Raw genomic sequence first — 15,457 nt, 5'->3', positions numbered from 1 at the left:
AATTCTTATTTTTTTATTGTATTTTAATACATAAAAAACGAGTCATAGTAAGAAGAATAACAAAATTGAAAAAAAAATTGACATTTGATATAAGAAATTTAATTCAAACTTTTTCAAAAAAACTGTTTATAAATATTGTTACGTTTTTAGAATGAATTGAAATAAAAAAAAACTTTAAATTACTTATTTATAAAAATGATAATCTTTAAGGATCTTGGACTAAAATTAAAGTTCCAGGTATACATTTACAAATGTGATAAGCTTTCGTTCAGCATTAATTAATTAAAATTTAAAGTCCTTATTTGTAAAAAAAGAAAAAGGTAAACTTTTGGGGATATCTGTAACACCCCGAATTAGGCGTTACAATTTATATTCCATAAAATACATATATATATATATATATATATATATATATATATATATATATATATATATATATTTTTTTTTTAACACCAACAAAATATTACGTCCTTCGTTACAACACAAGTCTTCTGAAAATAAAATTCCACACAGTTCATAAACTTCTGAAATTTAAAAATTTCACACAATTCGGAAATTCAAACATAGATTTATTTTAGAAATTCCCCATGTCTCTTTTTTCCCACAGATCTCATCTTCTAAGCAAGTCCAGAACCATCTGCTAATTCATCTGAAATAGTTTCTGCTCCTGTATAATACCACACATTATACGATCATTGCATTCACATACACAAACACAAACAATAGGGTGAGCTAACTGAAACAAGCATACAATCCATTCACAATCCGTTAATAATACATCCACAGTATTCAATACAGTTAAGCACACCCACTCAACATATTATCACAATATCATTGCTCAACAATTTTACTATTCCACTTATCAAAGTGTTACAACTTCACCTCATCCGACCTACTTACCAAAGTAGTACAAACCAAGTTATTCTCTCTACTTATCAAAGTAGCATCGCAAGACAATACTGTCTACTTATCAAAGCAGTACAATATAATTAATTCGCCTACTTACCAAAGTAGCATAAAACAAAATCTTCTACCTACTTACCAAAGTAGCGCAGCAAGACAATGTTGTCTACTTACCAAAGTAGCACAGTATAGTTAATCTGCCTACTTATCAAAGTAGCCCGTTTTATATCATTCTCTTTATCTCTTCATTCATCATCTCATCCTGCCTACTTATTAAAGTAGCGCAAATCACCCTGCTTACTTACCAAAGTAACGCAGACCCAACATCTACTTGCCTACTTACCAAAGTAGCGCAAACCAACATCATTTACATTAAAATTTTAGCTAAATCCAACGGTGAAAACTGTAACATCCCAAAAATTTCACCCCTTAAAAATTCAAAAATTTAAAATATTACAATAATACAATTACGGTAACACCCCGAACCTCAAGCTCAAATCTATACAAAGTTTACAGCTCAGACATAACAGTAAAGATAACATTGAATCTTTCTAATACACTCTTCCATCTCTTCCTGCACTTGCACCAGATCACGCGACATCCCTTCATCTACTCCCGTATAACAAAAACGTTATACGGTCATCGCAAAAATATGATTTTCCGGCACAAACAAACAAGTAAGGGTGAGCTAACATGCAACACAACAATTATAAAACATGCATAATTGCTTTGATAAAAACATCATATAAAATTTATGTCAGACATCCTCATATACCCTCATATCACAATTCCTACTAGACACTCATCCGGATGATACGTTGATGAGCGGTCACGGGAGGTTATGCACCACTTGCGATGACTTTTGCTTTTTCTTACAAATACACTTCCAACATTCTTCATACCATTCACAAGGTTAGTCCCTTCACTATGTCCAATACCGGCACATAGACCAGGACCTCCTGCTCCTCTCACCACATAATTCATCCTTCTCTACTTGAGACTGGATGAATTATTAGAGTATCAGGATAACCTCCAACTACGGGACCCTCAACATCAACATATACACTAATAATAAAACCATTCAGAATCTCTCCATGAGATTCATACCATACTCATATTTCTCGACTCACATTACACCATTACAAAACTTCCACATAATACACATATCATGATCAGATGCATAATTTCATGACAACATCATAAAATACATTCATCACAGTAATTTTATCATATCTCATGCATTTACCTATTTTACACACAATTTACCTCAGTGTATGCATTCAAAACACATTGCACACTTAAAACAAGAGCAAATTAACCTTGGGACCAAACCCTTTTTTGTCTAGCACTATTTGGCCGAACGTCACATGGACGGACGTTCTGAGACCGAACGCTATCTGCCGGACGCCATCCACCGAACACTATTTGATTGGGTCATAATTGAACGAACGCTAGGGAATCATGTACTATTGAGCCGAACGCTAAAACTCTGCACCTTGACCGAACAGTCTTAGAACGAACACTGAGAGATCAAACACTAGGCCGAACGCTCAAAACCGAACACCCTATTGACTTCAATACTTTTTGGACGAGCGCTCAACGATTAACCTCCATCAAGAACGAACGCTCTCTACGACGAGTACTACCCAAGGACAAATATCATCGAGAACGACCGTTCCATATGAACGATCACTAACCAGAAAACATCACCAAGATCGAACCCTTACTATGGTCGTTCACTAACTGAAAACGTTATCAAGACCGAGCGTTCATTAGCACATAATATGACCGAACGCTTCAGATTGAAGCCTAAGACTAAGTGATCAAGATCGGACACTAACAATCACTAACAGATTTCAAGACCGATCGCTTAAGATTTAAACTTTGAATGTCAAAAGAAGGTCGAACGCTACAATCACTAATTCATCAAAGCGGACGTTCACGATTCAAGTCCGATTATACTAACTTAAGTCGAACGCTACAGTTACTAATACAAAATAAATACCTAACGCTAAAGGTGAGAATACCAATTTAAATAAGAACGCCTACGGTTACTATTTCACAAGATCGAACACTAAATTTTGAAACCTAAGTATATCAATTTAACCACGAAGCTCAAAATCAATAATACACCCATACGAACGCTCTAGATCACCATTAAAGACTACCCAAATAAAACCGAACGTTACAGTTCACTAATACATCGAAATCGACTGTATCAGATTCACAAATAAGAATACCGAACGCTCCTGATTGAAACTTAGGACTACCACTTGAAGACCGAACGCTATTTAATCCACCAAAACCGAACGCTCAATTGGCCGACCACTAATTGGTCGAGCCAGAATTTGGACGAACGCTTATTAAACCATCAACTGACCGAACACTACTAAACCAGCGAATGAACGAACGCTACTAACCAATACCTGAGCGATCGCTACTAAACCACAAGTTGAGCGATCGTTATTTAAACCAAAGACCGGACGCTATTAATAACATCCATTAAAACCGAACGCTCTCCAGACAAAGACGAACGCTAAATGCCTAAGCCAAAGCATAATTAAGACCGAACGCTACTAAAAAGAACGAACGTTAATTACCGAACGTATTTTCTGAACATCATTTGACTGATCACTATTATACGAATACCGACTGTCGAACGTTCAATTATATCATAAAAACCTAACGTTCAGGATTCAACCCTAAAAATCCATATTAAGGACGGACGACTGCAATCACTGATACTCAATACCGAACGCCCAAGATTACTTCTAGTGGATGCCAATTTACGGACGAACGCTCAAGTGGAAACCTAGAATATCAATTGATAACGAACGCTCACAAATCAAGCACAGAACGAACGTAACGCTCGTTACTGGAGGAGGCAAGTCCAGTGGGGGAGATGCTCCCCGATCCAGCAAGTCGACAGAGAACAAGCCACCAAAGAAGTGCAGCAACCCGTCCAGCCATCTTCATCTACCGTCCAGCAGAGTGAGTAGCAACCTTCATATCCAGTAGGCACACTTCCAGCTTTGGAGACCAGCACTTCACAGTCCATGCAGAGAGAGTTTTCCCGTTCCCAGCTACAACAACACGGAGGTGTCACCCCCCCCCCCCCGTCTTTTTCCCTTTCCCCCTTCCACTCCAATAATGCACTCCCCAATAATGCACTCCCAATAATGCAAAGAGTGGGTGACCACCGTGTCCCCACTACTCCTAAAATTACGGTCCTTACAATATCTGTGTATTTTATGTTTCCTATTTGTAGAAGTTAAAACGCCTCTCTAAAACATGACGAAAAAAAAACTGAGTTTTTCCTTTAAGCAGATCTAAGTCTAACCCAATTTTATTGTTTAAAAGGCTTGCTTGCAGTGCCTACGAGCTTTCGGCTTTGCCACTATTGAGGCTCTTTCGGATTGAATAGAAAACGCTCGAAATGCTCCCATCGAAGGGTTTTCACTGCCTCATTTTGTTTCTCGTAGTTCGCGGTAAACACTGAATCGATTTTCATTTTTCTTCTATGGATCAAAATTGACTCAAATTGATAATATGTTTTACTTTTCATGGATCATTTGATTTGGATTGATTCTTAAATGGTTATTGTCACGTTGTTGTTGAATGATGAGAGTGATGTTAGAAGGATTTTTCCATTTTTGTTTTGGTTGTCATGTACTGAGGATTTCATGACATGCTGTAATTAATAGTTGTAGGTCCCCACTTATGTGGGTATTTACTCTATGCAATTAAGTGAGTTTTCTTTTTTTTAGCTAGTCACTTGTGAGTGTGTGTGTTCAAAGTGTAGGCTTAAATGGCTTGCAATGTGGCATTGGTGGGTTTTGGATCCTTGAAGGAACCTGGTACTTCTTGAATGGCTTCTCTTGTGATATTCCTCTCTTTTAATAGGGTAACTTGCATTGTTGTTTGCATAATTTTCTAAGAAAGTAGGGTTGTAGACAAATCAAAGATTGATAAGAATGAGATATTCCTTCAATATAAATCTAATTTGTTTTTTTTGACAAGTTTTTTATTTTATTATAAACGTGAGTTTCTTTTTGTCGGAGAATGTGGATTGGTTCATTCGATTGATAATATTCGTGTGAAATTTCGGGAGGTGTGAGACTATGCATTTGAATTCGTTGTTTTTTTAGTTTTGTTGATATAACGAAATTCAATTGCTGACTATAGATCCTAATTTTTCATCATATGTACACTTTGTTATCAATTTAGTGACACTGGTTTTTTATATTTTCATTTTTTTCTCATTGACATGCAAGTGAACTTAGTTGACCAGAGCTTGACAATTGGTAGAAAATTGTTTCGAAGTCTCTGTCTGGTGCGATGGTTTACATAACTGAGTGGGACAAATTTGTGGAGCAATCCATTCAGTTGTTCCGTGCTGATCCTGATTCTGTAATTCTATACCTTCAACGTTTTCTCGTTTCTTAAAGTAACAGAAGCCTGACAAACTTCATTCAGACTGTTGTTTTATTTTACTGTTATAAAAGCCTTTAATGGGTATATTTGCTCTGTTTTCATATTCAGTTGTGCAATACTCAATTGATTTTTTATAATTTAGTTTCTTGATTGTCCAAGTTATCCAACTTGTCCTTCTTGTTCTATTAAAACGTACTGAAAATGAAATTTCTTCAATTGTATTTGGAGCAGACACAGTATGTCATTAAGTGGGTGATAACTCCTTAAATTTGCATTCTTTTAGGTGTTTACGAGTCTATGTTAGTCTATTTTAGTCTTTACTTGTTTAGAATTAGGCTAGATTTAGGTTTTTCTTTAAATTCTTTAGTTTTGTATAATTTTAGTTAAAAATAGGTTTTTAGGTGTATTTTGTAGAATTTTTAAATAATTAGAAAATTAAAATTGTTTTTAGAAAATCTTTTGATAAAAATTCTTTTCTTTTATTTGATTTTCTCTTTTTTCTTTAATTTTGGATTAATACTCTTTGTGCAGTGCACCTGGACTCTTTGGGCTGTTTGAATTGAAGCTGATTAACATTTGGACCACTGCTGCCACGCTTGAAGTTGGTGCTGATGCGACTGAATTGGGCCGTCTTAAGCTGGGCCGCGAGGAAGCTTTCTGCACCGATGCTGGAATGCACTGAATTGGCGCTGCTGGCATAGACCGGGTTGATTGCACAAGCAGCAGCTGCCTTGGGGTCTCTTCCCCTCGTTTTCATTTGAAGAAAGAACCCAAAGCTGGGGCAAAGCTAAAGGTGAGAGAGGAAAGCTCCCAATGTTCAAGCCATTTAGCCAGTGCTCCAAACGTCACTGACCGGTGGAGAAGAAGAGCTGACCGGAGCTGCCACGTGGATAGGATCGACGGTCAGAGCAAAGCAAGGAAACAGATAAACGGTAGCCGTCCGATGATGAAGAGAAGAATAAAGCATCACAAGCAAGTTTCCTCTTTTCCTTTTTTTCATTTTCTCTTTTCTTTAGACCCGGGGTTTTCTTTATGTAAATAGACACGGGTGGTGGGTGACAGGCGCCATTCTTAGCTCTAGGGAGTGAATCGCGGAGGGTGACAGACTCCACGAACGAGTGTGTGAAGGGTGACAGACTTCACTCACGAGACTTGGAGATCACGAGAGTGAGAGCGAGAGACAATTCTTTAGTTTCATAGAGTAGAGAGCGGCGGGTGACAGACACTGCGTTATAGGTTTATCGCTTTCATGGTTTATCGCGCTTTTCTTCGATTCTAGATTTCACTGAGTTGCGAGGGTGACAGGCCGTGATTTTCGGTGATTTCTGGTATCATGTACTTTTATCTTCAATGTTTAATGTTTAATGCAATTCTGATTCCTTTTATGGATTCTTTTGATTGGTTGATAATAGTTTAGGTTTTATTACTTGATTTCATTTGCTGTTCACGATAAGTTGTTTCTGGCAGTTTGTTTTCATTGAAAATTTATAGGTTTTTAGAATTAGATTGTATGTTTTAAGTGCATTTAGACTAGACTGTGCATTTGATATTGAATAAAAGCTTGCATCAGACTCACAATTGCTATGGTTTGGTACAGAGAGTATATGTCACGACTCATTAATTACACTGCTGAGTCACCTATTAGCTTCCATAAATGCACCGTGCCACTTGTTCAGATGCATTAAAAATGGACTCAACATTTCCTGCACTAACGCCAAGTGTCACCATAGAACATTCGGAAGTTAGTGAGTGGGGGGCAGATGTCAGCAGAAGCACGCACGTCTGCGTGGGAGTGGGGTAAACAAAATGATTTTCTGAAAAACACCGCTCACTCTTCTGCATGCACCGTCTTCCTCCCCAAACTCAAACCTCCATTTCTCCTCCTTCTCTCTAGAACCCTCTTCCTTCTCTCTTCTGTAACTTACCATTCTCGTCTCCAATTCGCATTCAGAAACCGTAGGAGCATCCTCTGAGTTGAGAGCTTCAATCTGAACCGAATAGATACCAGTTTTGAAACCGGTAAGTCTCTTGACTCTGGACGCTCGTTTCTGGGTTACATGCAAACCAATAGTTGGCTGCATGCGAGAGTATAGGCTAAACTTTTCTACATTTCTTGTGGTTAAATATAGTGAAGAACTTAAGAGAATCGTTGAGGGTAGAAAACTGTTGTGGACGAGTCAAATTCTTAGACGTTTCCGTCACGCATCCAGGTAAGGGAAGCTTATTTGATTTAATTCATCTGTTTTGGTTGTTTTGAACGTTCACTGTTTGATGGATTGAATGTGATTTATGATGATTAATCTGCATGATGATGTTGGAAATGTATCAATGTGAAATTTTGTAAATGGATATTGAATGTGAAGTATAAAGTATGAACTGATGTATGGTAAATATGAGATGAACTATAGTATGATTATTTGGAAGTATGAAATGTATATACTGAAAAAAATGGATTTACTGTAAGTGAGATGTTGAATATGAAATTCCTATGATATTGAACGTTCGTTATTGAACGGTCCTTGACCGTTCGATAGTCTTAGTAACTTATTTGAATAACTGAATTCTTTCATTTGGAAAGAAATCTATTCGAGGACGAACGCCCTCTTGTATTAATTCTACGCTTGAGCGTTCGGCTAAATGTAGATATCCTGAGTAATTCGTGAGAAGTGAGAAACTTATAAATATACCATTGGACTCTTAGTCATTTTGAAATCTAATTTCACTATCGTATAGTACCCTTATTACTTTCTTTATTATGAACTCTAATCAGCGAAGGGTCTCGAGCCAAAGCGTACGTCCTAAGTGGCGCTCGGTCTTATACCGAACGCTCGTCCCAGAGCGTACGTTATAAGTAACACTCGGTCCTATACCGAACGTTCATTCTTTCCATAATTGCCAACGAGTAGAAATAGCGTTCGTCCAAAACTTAAATAGTGTTCATCCTAAATTTCAGTGAATTCACGTACCGCGTTTTGTCATTGATTGGCAGTCGGTTTACTCTAACTAATTTGTCCTTGGTACCTTTCAGACTAGTCTTTTGTATTTCAATCCAGTGGGATTTGACCCGGAATCTTGATACTTAATTTATTCTAAGTATAAATCGAATCGTTCTAGAGTCAGTTCATTTAACTGATTCAAATTGTAATGACGCTCGTCCGTTAAAATGTTTCAGCTTTATCCTTTCGGAAAAGAGGGTCTTTCAGTCTCGCTTTTGACGTTCATCCTCGTTATGAAGAGGATTGAACGCTCGTCCTTTTATGAAAATGGAACTAAGAATGAAAATGTTATTAAGAGGAAAGATTAAAATGTGTGAACAGTATAAGAGAAGAATTTATGATTTTGGATTTTGAACGAGCGTTCCAGGGAAGAACGACTCTTGGATGAAAATTGAGATTTGTAAAGTATGAAGGTGGTAAGCTTAGCTGGCGGCTCATCCTGATGTTCCGTGAGTGCTCGTTCTCAAGTAGAGAGGAGTATGTCATGTGTGGGAATGGCAGGAGGTCTTAGTCCATAACTGTAACTTGGACGGAACGGACTAACCTCAGGGAGTAGCTGATGTAACATTCCAGTTATTATACCACTGAGTGCACGAGCGTCGTAGCTACACAGAATTCATACGGTCCGGACAGTCAGTCTAGTATCAGGAATTTGATTGAGTAATGAATGAATTGAAGTTATGTATTGTGAATTATTTGATGTGTTTGATATGCTATGAAATGTATGTTTTCATTGAATTAAATTCAATAAGCTTACCCTTCGTTTTTCCATTGTGTTGTCTGTATCTGTACGTCCGTCTTGTCCTTGCAATGATCATCCGTGTGGATGTGAGCAGAGGGAGATGCATCTCTGGAAGAAACGCTTGAAGAAGGAATTCTGGCTGAAGAGAACTTAGTGGAGATTGAAGTGAAATCCGAACAGTAGGACGTTCGATTATGTTTTAGTCTAGTTAGTATAGCGGGCCGTTTAGAGCGAGCGCCCTTTTGTTTTTGTTGAATATTTGAACGTTCGGTATTTATTTTTGTAAACCGTTCGTTCTTATTAAATTAGTGAACGCTCGTAAAATTTTATGTATCTATGTAAGGCCGTTCGACCACCTGCGAGGTTTATCTCTTAAGTTGTAAGACTGTTTTGTTATATTAATATATGTGAATATTCTATTATATAGTTGATGACTGTATAATTTTGGGATGTTACAGTATACAAGAGGGTATGATTTTACAGGATGTCTTCCTGAGTTGCAAGTGAATACTATTCTGCACTAATCTTTGCTTTTAGGTTTCTGATTCATGGTTTTAACCAATGAGTTTGTTCTGCTCCTTAGTTAGGTGTTACTTGTTAAATTGTTCTTCATTTTAGTTTGAGCATTCTATCTGCAACCTGTAGGTCTAGTTACTTGTTTTCTATTTTTTTTAAATTGGAACTCTTTCTCATAGATTAGAAATTCTTTTCCATGTTAATTTCATTTTTTTATGTTACTGTGGATTGGAAATTAAAATAGTTTTAGTTTAGATTTTTCTGTATTTTCAATTTCAGATTTTATTCTTTGATCATGATACACAGTCTTAAGTTTTGTTTCAGTTGTGTGTAAATAGTAATAGATCTAGTTTAATGAGTGACAGTTAAATAGCTTTTCATATAGGATGTTGTTCATTTAGAATAGTTTAGTTTTGACACTTTCTCTTTTGATTAATTTCATTTTTTTCTTTTAAACATTTTACAGATTTTAAATTCTCTTTTCCTTTATAAATTTCATTCTTTCATTTTTATTTCCCCACCTTGCATTAGTTAATAGGTAGTAAATAAATAAAATACAAGAGTTAACTTTAATTGTACTGAGTCCTTGGATTGATACCTAGGTTGACTCCTACATTAGTGGAAAAACTTAGTTTGTTCTGATTTTAGGTGACAAAAATCAGTTTAACAATGGGTTTTGTATTTTTAGCTAGTCACTTGTGAGTGTGTGTGTGTTTTTTCAAAGTGTAGGCTTAAATGGCATGCAATGTGGCATTGGTGGTTTTGGATCCCTGAAGGAACTTGGTACTTCTTGAATGGCTTCTCTTGTCATGTTCCTCTCTTTTAATAGGGTAACTTGCATTGTTCTTTGCATAATTTACTAAGAAAGTAGGGTTGTAGACAAATCGAGGATCGATAAGAATGAGATATCTTCAATATAAATCTAATTTGTTTTTTCTGACAAGTTTTTTATTTCATTATAAACGTGAGTTTCTATTTTTACCAGAGAATGTGGATTGGTTCATTCGGTTGATAATATTTGTGTGAAATTTCGGGAGGTGTGAGACTATGCATTTGAATTTGTTGTTTTTTTAGTTTTGTTGACATAATGAAATTTAATTGCTGACTATAGATCCTAATTTTTCATCATATGTACACTTTGTTATCAATTTAGTGACACTGGTTTTTTATATTTTCATTTTTTTCTCATTGATATGCAGGTGAACTTAGTTGACCAGAGCTTGACAATTGGCAGAAAATTGTTTCGAAGTATTTGTCTGGTGCGATGGTTTACATAACTGAGTGGGACAAATTTGTGGAGCAATCCATTCAGTTGTTCTGTGCTGATCCTGATTCTGTAATTCTATACCTTCAACGTTTTCTCGTTTCTTAAAGTAACAGAACCCTGACAAACTTCATTCAGACTTTTGTTTTATTTTACTGTTATAAAAGCCTTTAATTGGAATATTTGCTCTGTTTTCATATTCACTTGGGCAATACTCAATTGATTTTTTATAATTCAGTTTCTTGATTGTCCAAGTTATCCAACTTGTCCTTCTTGTTCTATTAAAACGTACTGAAAATGAAATTTCTTCAATTGTATTTGGAGCAGACACGGTATGTCATGAAGTACAGGCATTGTGATGGCAAGTTGGTACTTAGGGTCACTGATAACCGGCAGGTATCAGTTTGTTTTTCTAGAACAAAACAAATATATATTCAATGTATTTTAATTTTTAAATGCCAGTCTTTTGTGCATGTTTGAGATTGTAAATGTGGATTAACATGAAATCATAATTTGATTCTTCTATACAAAATGTGTTAATGGGTTTAAAGTGTTCAGCCAAGTTTATCTGCTTAGAGATAGAGTTAACTTGTTTCCTCCATCCAAAATTACATAACAGTTTATTAGTTAACTAGAGAGTTTGGCAATCTTGCAGTTCATGGTTGTCTATTTTTTCTGCCAACTTAATGAATGGCATGATCCAATTATTTTCTTTGCTCCCTAATGAGTTGTGTGCCATGCTGAATTGGTTCCATGGGTGAATTACTTTGGATTGTTACTCCAAGGTCGTATCACCCATTTTGATCAAAATACCCTAATTGTTGCACGACCCTTTCCTAATACATGATCCCTCTCTCTGCCTTTGTTTGTTCCTCTTTTCCCTTGTAATTCTCCCTCTCTACTCTAACCTAGTGGATCCTCTCTTTCCTCTTGTTTTGTGTTCTGTTCTCCTTCTAAAGTTACTGTAAATGTTAAAAAGGTGGAGGTGCTTGTAGAATAAATTACACTAATCAGTCGTAAGGTTATGTGAAATTACACAAGCACCTTCTGCTTATTAACATCTACCTTATAGGGGTAGACGATGTAATGCTTTCAAACAATTAGGGTGGTTACTGTAATGCATAAAGAATGTTAGTATAATGTTTTTTAAACAATTAAGGGAGGTGTGCAGGGATGGAAAAATTCAGGAATGTTTTTTGTATTTTTAAGAGGTGGTTAGTGCAATTTACTCTACTATTTATTTTGTTGTTGATGTGATTTGAAAGTTGAGGTTTGTAATCTAGTGATTATTTACTATCTGATTATATTAGTATCTCACTTTATAAGGTATTTGGTTTGGATAGAGGATAAATGGACTACTCTTCTTCTAGGACTATAAACACCTCATTCTGTTTTGCTTAAAGTCTAAATTAGTTCTTTTGTTTTTTGGCGTGGATCAATGTCATGAACATTGCCTGATTGTGTTTCCAAATAATTTGGAATGAAATATGAGTTTAAGGCTGATCAATGGCCTAATTGGACATTAAGTTAATGTTTTGTTGAATGTTTTGTTCTCCTCTAGCATTATATAATTTTAGAGAAATGTTAGCAATACACCAAGGAATTCAACTTGGGATTGTATTGAGACTTGGAAAGGGGATACAAAATCGTAAACCATGGAACCACAACATGATGCATAAGGTTCTATAAGATATATAAAATTCGTACAAATGCATGTAATATAAGAGAGAAAAACCCATGTAACATTTAATTAAGGTTAAATTTATAATCACATACTAATAAGCATATGAAAGTCAGTGGCTAAACCCCACACAAAGCTCATTTCACAAGTCATAAATAACAAAGCAGCATAAAAATGACTGTAGTAGTGCCAAGTAGCAAAACACAACATTTGAACTCTTAGACTAGACCTCTAAAATAGATCATCCAAATTGAAATCATAATTGCTCTAGAGATCCTTATTTCTTCCACAGTAGAGAATCAATGGACCAACCAAGCTGAGCAGCAGAAGTAGAGAAACCAAACAGAGAGTCTGCAACCTCAAGCACACAATAAAGAGCTCTGGTTGCAGTGGTTCATGCAATGCATTTTGGGGGCCTGGTACGAGATGACACATGTTGCAATAGAGTTTGAAAAGGATGTGGTGATGTCAGGTCAATGAAGGTGTTTTTCTCTGTTGCTAGTGGGTTTTATGGGCTTAGGTTTACAAGAGCCCAAAATGAAAAAGAAACTTAACACGGTTCCAAAAGTTGGCTCTCAAAAAGGATCCACACAAACTTAAAAGCTCTCAAATTCCACGTTTTTTACACAATAAAGGCATTTTTGACGTCAAGCTGAAATTGTCTAATGGTGAATGGCTGTAATGGAAAAGAGAAGTCAAATAGATGTCATTTTAGTAATAGGAGGGGAGGTGTCAATATAATCTTGGCCATAGATTTGTGTGTAGCTTTTGGCAACCAGTCCAATTTTATAGCGACCAATGGTTCCATCTTGTCTTGTTTTAAGAGTATACAACCATTATCACCAAACAATTGATTTTCTAGCTGGAAGAGGAACCAACACCTAAGTACCACTACTTTGAAATGCACACTTCTCCCTCAATCATTGGTTGTCTCCACTCTGGATGGGATAGAGTTTCACCGTGTGACTTAGGAAAATTAATAGAAGATAATGTGGATATACAAGCATAGTGTATGGTGGAAAGTTGATGATAACTAAGGTTTGTATGGTGCGGACGAGGGTTAATGATAGAATGTATACCTTCTGAACAAAAATAGGCCGATCATTTTTAGAGGAGACCGGATCTAGTGCAGGAAAGGTTGATGGGGAAGGATTAGGCATGTCCTCCACTATACCTATGAAGATCAGAAGAGAAAAGTCGATACCATTTTTGACAAGGATTATATCCCATGAAGACACATTTAAATAACCAAGGAAAAATTTATCTCAACCAAGTGTGATGTTTTGTACAATAAAGATTGTACAGAGGGCAACAAGGAAAAAAGGACACAGCGGGCTACCCAATTCTTAAGGAAAGATGATGACATCCAATTAATGAGATAGCATGTTCTAAGGATAACATGTCCCCAAAATTGGTGAAGATGACTATGAAGAAGTACCCAAATAGTATGAATAAAATATATGTTTTTGTTTTTGGCTTCTCCTTTTTGTTGAGGATTATGATTACACGAAGTCTGGTGAATGATATTATTTGATAACTTATTGAAATTGGCTCGACAAATATTCACATGAGCATTGCCACCACGAAAAAAAGTTATGCATATATAATATTGTGTTTTTGATTTCATAAATATAAGTTTGAAACATAGAAAACACTTTCGGTCATTCAATAACCATGTCTAGATATATCTAGAATAACCATAAAATCCAAGTACATGTAGAATAACCATCAATAAAGGTAACAATATTTAAAATAAAAAGGGGTAATAGTATGGGAAGGATGCCAAATATCAGAGTGAATTAAAGGAAAAAGAGACAACTTGTTTATTAAGACAGTCAAGAAAAGATCGAGGAACATGTTTACTTAATTATGATTCACATTTCAAAGAAGACAGACATTGCCTTTTGCAATTTTGTCAACCTGGGATGTCTTAATTTTTAATGAATCATCATTGATAGATCACCGAAGCACATAGCCGTGGTGATGGAGAGAGGTAGTAAAAGCCATGTGACTCAAATCTAGCATCAATTGTCTGGTTTGATATCCGATCCTTCAAGGTAACATTATTTTTAATAAAGTTCAGGATAATATCATGGGAATTGGTTAAATGGGTAATATAAAGTAAATTAGGAGATCAATTACGGGTATAAAAACAACAAAGTCAACTGTAAGGTATGAGAAGGGTTATGTAGTACTTATGCTACAAGCTTGTGTTTGTGAACCATTAATTGCAGTTATAAAAGGAAAATTGACAACGGTAGTAAAGGAAGAGAAAAGAGAAGGATTACTAGATACATGATCAATTGCACTGGAGTCAATGACCCAAGGACCAAGGGAGGGAGATTGAGAGAGACCAGTGAATGAATTACGGTGTGTGCCACCAAAGCAGTGTTACTGGAGGATTGGCATGTTGCATACCATAAAGTGTTTAAACATTGGTGTAGATAAATCAACCAATAAGGTAGGAGCAACATGTGACTTAACAATATATGGTTGGGCAATATTGTGTGATTGAGGGGTTTTCCCATTTAGCTTCAAATACCTATCAATTGTATGTCCAATGCGATGACATAACATGGTTTGCATTTTGGATGATGTTTGTGGATGAATTGGCACGAAGTCAATTGCAGTGGCTTGCTATTGAGATTCCCAGTCTGTCTTTTCTTATTCAGTATTGTATGAGTATTTGGTCAGCTTAGGACTAGACAGTCTCATCTGTCAAGAACCTCCAGCCAAGCAAAATGAATTGAGCGGTTGGTCTTAAACAAGAATTAGGATTGATGATTATGTTAAACCAAAGTACACTTATTATTAGACTGTCAAATCTATGCTAACTTATGCATCAAAATGTCTTTTTCAGGTGACCTCCCAGTATGACCGAACATAGTGAAGGACGAATGGTGACCTGTGTTAGGAGTCGA

Source organism: Vigna umbellata, chromosome 6 (genome assembly GCF_029865625.1).
Source record: "Vigna umbellata cultivar VRB3 chromosome 6, Vumbellata_1.0, whole genome shotgun sequence".
Lineage (NCBI taxonomy): Eukaryota > Viridiplantae > Streptophyta > Magnoliopsida > Fabales > Fabaceae > Vigna > Vigna umbellata.
Note: the sequence above shows the minus strand (reverse complement) of the source record.